The sequence below is a fragment of the Salvelinus namaycush genome, chromosome 14, assembly GCF_016432855.1.
Source record: "Salvelinus namaycush isolate Seneca chromosome 14, SaNama_1.0, whole genome shotgun sequence".
Classification (NCBI taxonomy): Eukaryota; Metazoa; Chordata; class Actinopteri; order Salmoniformes; family Salmonidae; genus Salvelinus; species Salvelinus namaycush.
In genome coordinates, this window is record NC_052320.1 from 12,431,865 (window position 1) to 12,438,210 (window position 6,346).

A 6,346-nucleotide genomic window follows, 5' to 3' on the forward strand; every position below is an offset into this window, starting at 1 on the left:
CACCGGCTAGTTATGCATCACCAATAGACAATAGGCAATGTTAACACAATCAGACATCTTAAACACCATAGAACAGAAAGTTCTTGGAAACTTGGTAGCCACTTGGGTTCAATAGTGATTTTATCATACAGTTGTTTGTGTAGTAGATGTGTATTAGAATACTTGATTAATATAAACATGGATCTATGGGGAAAACTATGGCCCTAACATGAAAGCCCTGATTGTGGATGAAAGAAACTAAATGAGCAGCGACAGAGGGGCATCTGGGACAACAACGTCTGCAGTGTTGAGGTTGACTTGTCCTGTGATTACAAAGCTTATTCCCGGAGCAGGTGTTGCATTGTGCCAGTGGGAGTGCAAGCAGCACTCAAATAGGCACAAACAAGCAGGCACACTAACGTGAAACACACACACAAGCAAACCCACAAACACTGAACTTCAACCCCACCGCACGCACACACGCACGCACGCACGCACGCACGCACGCACGCACGCACGCACGCACGCACGCACGCACGCACGCACGCACGCACGCACGCACACACACACACACACACACACACACACACACACACACACACACACACACACACACCACACACACAGAGAGAGAGTACTCCCTCCCCACCACCACACAAAGAGAAAGCGAGAGAGTGGAAATAGAGAGGAGAATGGTTGCCTCCCCAACCATATGCTTTTGGCCCAACGCCTCTGCTGTGCGCCCCGTGTGAAAACATGAATGAGCAGCCTGCAAATCGATAGGGACAAGAGATCCGGTGTTGAGCAAATCCAGTGCAGACTGACATGTTCTCCGTGTAATCTCCCGCATTGTGCTGTGAGGGGAAAGATTATCCTCCTCTGACTGGCTGCTAAAAGGCTGCTTTGCTGTACTTCATGTCTTTCTGCTCTGCTCTCTGTGAAGAGAAAGGAAGGGAAAGGGTAGGGAGAGCATGATTGCATCCCAAATGGGCACCCTATTCCCTATTTAGTGCTCTATTTTTGACTAGGGCCTGTCAAGCTCTATACAAAAGAAGTGCACAAAATATATGGAATAAGGTGCCATTTGGGGCTGGAGCATATACTTCCTATATGAATGTGTACTCTCCCCCTCCTCCTTCCTCTGTGACTGTGTACTCTCCCCTCCTCCTTCCTCTGTGACTGTGTATTCTCCCCCTCCTCCTTCCTCTGTGACTGTGTACTCTCCCCCTCCTCCTTCCTCTGTGACTGTGTACTCTCCCCCTCCTCCTTCCTCTGTGACTGTGTACTCTCCCCTCCTCCTTCCTCTGTGACTGTGTACTCTCCCCCTCCTCCTTCCTCTGTGACTGTGTACTCTCCCCTCCTCCTTCCTCTGTGACTGTGTACTCTCCCCTCCTCCTTCCTCTGTGACTGTGTACTCTCCCCCTCCTCCTTCCTCTGTGACTGTGTACTCTCCCCTCCTCCTTCCTCTGTGACTGTGTACTCTCCCCTCCTCCTTCCTCTGTGACTGTGCACTCTCCTCCTTCCTATGTGTCTGTGTACTCTCCCCTCCTGCTTCCTCTGTGTCTGTGTACTCTCCCCTCCTCCTTCCTCTGTGAATGTGTACTCTCCCCTCCTCCTTCCTCTGTGACTGTGTACTCTCCCCTCCTCCTTCCTCTGTGTCTGTGTACTCTCCCCCTCCTCCTTCCTCTGTGACCGTGTACTCCCTCCCTCCTCCTCTGTGTCTGTGTACTCTCCCCTCCTCCTTCCTCTGTGTCTGTGTACTCTCCCCTCCTCCTTCCTCTGTGAATGTGTACTCTCCCCTCCTCCTTCCTCTGTGACTGTGTACTCTCCCCCTCCTCCTTCCTCTGTGACTGTGTACTCTCCTCTCCTCCTTCCTCTGTGACCGTGTACTCTCCCCCTCCTCCTCCCTCTGTGTCTGTGTACTCTCCCCTCCTACTTCCTCTGTGACTGTGTACTCTCCCCCTCCTCCTTCCTCTGTGACTGTGTACTCTCCCCCTCCTCCTTCCTCTGTGAATGTGTATTCTCCCCCTCCTCCTTCCTCTGTGACTGTGTACTCCTCCCTTCCTCATTCCTCTGTGACTGTGTACTCTTCCCCTCCTCCTTCCTCTGTGACTGTGTACTCTTCCCTTCCTCATTCCTCTGTGACTGTGTACTCTTCCCCTCCTCCTTCCTCTGTGACTGTGTACTCTTCCCTTCCTCATTTCTCTGTGACTGTGTACTCTTCCTCTCCTCCTTCCTCTGTGACTGTGTACTCTTCCCTTCCTCATTCCTCTGTGACTGTGTACTCTTTCCTCCTCTTTCCTCTGTGACTGTGCACTCTCTTTCCTCCTCCTTCCTCTGTGACTGTGCACTGTCTTTCCTCCTCCTTCCTCTGTGACTGTGTACTCTCCCCCTCCTCCTTCCTCTGTGACTGTGTACTCTCCCCCTCCTCCTTCCTCTGTGAATGTGTATTCTCCCCCTCCTCCTTGTCAGATGCTGGATTACGTCCAACATTATCCCTCCCTGACTCTCCAATAAAGGATAGTTCTTCTGGTCTTCTTTCAAAATCATAGGATTTGCGACGCAGGATTCAGCAAAAGTTATTCTGTGCCAATTGTGATTCCTGCTAAGTATCCGATGCAGGATTAATAGGCCTCTTGATGTGATGTGCTCTCTTCTGTAGAGCTACTGTTGTGGCAGGAGTTATCAGCTGAGGAAATAAAAACACACACACTGATTTCAGGGTTCATAGGTTACGAAGAACCTTATGATGTTTCACAGTGCTATATTACTTTTGAACATTGCTAGTAGAAGATAGAATGAGATGGCCGGTTTATAGTAGAAACTAATGACACTTGTAGGTGAAATGGCATTGGCACTTCTATTGCAAAAAGAAATGACCGCTTACAACTGACAGTAAATTAAATCTTAACATTGCGGCACAATTTATAAAGGCATAATAAAAAGCAGCGACTGGCTCAGGTTAGTCTTGTAAAAAAGCAGTATACGTGTTGTAAATTGTAATGAAATACAGCAATGACTTTGCTGATGTAAACCAAAAAAGATATCTGAAATCTGATGCCTGATTTAGTAGTTATAGACAGTGGTGGAAAAAGTACCGAATTGTCATACTTGAGTAAAAGTAAAGATACCTTAATAGAAAATTACTAAATTAAAAGTGAAAGTCACCCAGTAAAATACTACTTGAGTAAAAGTATAAAAGTATTTGGTTTTAAGTATACTTCAGTACTTTAGACCACTGGTTACAGAGTGTGTGAGTGTGTGTTCCAGACACAACAGGCAGTCACCTTCACAGCCAAGCCAACCATCCTTTCAGCTCAGTCACCTTCACAGCCATGCTAATCAACCTTCCAGCACAGTCACCTTCACAGCCAAGCCAACCATCCTTCCAGCACAGTCACCTTCACAGCCATGCTAATCAACCTTCCAGCACAGTCACCTTCACAGCCAAGCCAACCATCCTTCCAGCACAGTCACCTTCACAGCCATGCTAATCAACCTTCCAGCACAGTCACCTTCACAGCCAAGCCAACCATCCTTCCAGCACAGTCACCTTCACAGCCATGCTAATCAACCTTCCAGCACAGTCACCTTCACAGCCAAGCCAACCATCCTTCCAGCACAGTCACGTACACATGCATTTCTGTGCATGTACACATGCATGCCTATGCAGCTGGGTGGTTGTGTATGTATGCCACTGGGTTACTGGCTGAGAACTTTGCTGAAGCAGGTGTGACTATAGGCTCCTTGTCTGACAGCCTCTGCTCCGTGCAGATAAGAGAAGAGAATAGGATTGTCTGATCAGACCAGGGCTTAGACTCAGTTAATAAACCCCCAGCCAGTTCCTGTTCGGTGTGTTTGTCTGCTTACTGCCCTTGGAGCTTACACCAAAGCACCAATCAAAAACGAGTGCAGATATCATTTGTCATCAGGGATTTCCCGCTGGAGAATTACAGAGAAGATACAGGTCTGGATCAATACTATGGATTTTCGCTGCAGTAGCTGATTGTCCAATTGCAGTGAAACATGTGCCGGGATAAAAGGACAAGTCTGCCATTTTGTATAGACTGCAGAGTCAGCAAAAGGTTCTGGCTGTCAGATGCTTATAGCCTGCTGTGATTGAAAATGATCATTCTGCAGTGTCCAAGTCTTATTTAACACACTGCTCTCACATGGAAGGGACATGATTTCACTCTCTCTCTCTCTCTCTCTCTCTCTCTCTCTCTCTCTCTCTCTCTCTCTCTCTCTCTCTCTCTCTCTCTCTCTCTCTCTCTCTCTCTCTCTCTCTCTCTCTCTCTCTCTCTCTCGCAGTGCATGCTGGGTGTTTTTGGAGGTTGAGTGTTTGGTGTGGAGGGCTCTATCCTAACTAACTTTCTTGATTATTTTCTTTACATGTTATTTTCTATGGTGGAGGGTTAATGCAATATTTGTTTTAGCGGTATCCAAAGTTTTTTTTCAAAGTTAGGGTGGAAGAGGACAGAGTAACTTTCCTGGAGTTTGGAAGGTGTGGTGTGCGCGATGGCTTCTCAGCCTAGCGCGGAGGAGACGCTGTCGATACAGCATGGATTCAGGTGTGTTCCTGAGAACGGAGTTAAGGTGGAGGAGGTTCTGCTCGCGGTCGGTGAACAGGTAGGAGCTGAGTTTATACATTCTGCTTCTAGAATGAACAAAGCTGTGGTTGTGTTCATGAAAAGGGCTAATTTGGTTGGTAGGCTAATTGCTAGCGGAATATTTGTAAGGGATGTGTTGGTGTCAATTTCACCTCTCTCTACCCCTTCAACAAGAGTTGTAGTGGCAAATTTGCCTCCGTTTATTACGGATGATCAAATTAGGAAAGAGCTGAGTCGTTTTGGTAAGTTTGCTAGCGGTTTCCGTGTACTGTCAGCAGGTTTTCAGGCAGATGCCGTTAAGCACGTTGTTTCGTTCCGGAGGCAAGTGTTTATGTTTCTGAACAACAACGAGCAACAGCTAAATGTGCACTTTAAAGTGAGACATGGGGAGGGGCTCTATGCAGGTTTTGCCAGCACAGATAGTCTACGGTGTTTTGAATGTGGGGATTTGGGGCACAAGAGTTTTGCGTGCCCACACAAAGGCCGTAGACAAGGTTAGGGTACAAGCGCCAGTGGGGGAAATCGAGGTCAAAGTGCAGGGGGTAAGGAGATGCAGACAGCAGAGGCTGGGCCTAGTCAGGATAGAGATGGTGGTGTAGATGAGGCTGGGCCTAGTCAGGCTAGAGATGGTGGGGTAGCTGTAGCTGAGTTTAGTCAGGCTAGAGATGGTGGGGTAGTGGAGGCTGGGTCTAGTCAGGCTAGAGATGGTGGGGAAGCAGAGGCCGGGTCTAGTAAGGCTAGAGATGGTGGAGTAGCTGAGGCTGGGCCTAGTTATGCTATGGAGGGTGGTGTAAAGGGTGCTGGGTCTAGGCAGGATATGGATGGTGGTATAGAAGAGGCTGAGTCTAGTCAGGCTATGGATGGTGGGGTAGCTGAGGCTGGCCCTAGTCATGCTATGGAGGGTGGTGTAGATGATGCTGGGCCTAGTCATGCTATGGAGGGTGGTGTAGATGATACTGGGTCTAGTCAGGTTATTCTAGTGGATGAGGAGAGTATAGTGGGGAAGTGTAAGAGATTAGGGGGGGAGGAGGAGGGTGTCAAGCGGAAAAGGAAAAAGGGGGTGGACAAAGGCACCATGGAAATGTTGCCTGTTGCTGTGGGTGAGGCCCTAACCAGAGAGAAAGAGCAGGTGGTCAGGGTGGGAGATAGAGAAGAGGAGGAAAGTGAGTCTGAGGAAGAGGATGAGGAGTTATTTTTTTCAGACTCCTCTTCAATTGGCCCGGAGCTGACAGCCAGTCAACCAGAGGGGTCTAAGTACACGTTGAGAGAACTGACAAGGTTCCTGAATGAGACTAAGGGGAAAAAAGTTAATCTTGAGGCTTTTTTTCCTGATCCTAGAAAGTTTGTAAGATCAGTACAACATGCTATGAGAAATGAGGGGCATGGTGTCCTCTCACCCAAGAAACGGTTTAGGTTGAGGAAGTGGGTCACAACAGTGCGTAAAGGTTTACCTTCAGACACTGTTTAAATGTTTAATTTCTTTCTGACACTGGGGCTTTTTGAGCTTTGCTATTGGTCTATTTCTCTGCTGGCTTTTCTCCCACTTCTTATGGAGACTCTTCGGGTAGGCTCGCTTAATATAAATGGCGCCAGAGATGCGGGAAAGAGGAGTGTGTTGGGTGAATATGTAAAACAAAAAAAAGTACATGTGTTGTTTCTGCAAGAGACGCATAGTGATGTGGTGAATGAAGTTGATTGGGGGCTCTGGTGGAAAGGGGCAAGTGTGTTGAGCCATGGGACAAATCTTAGTGCAGGGG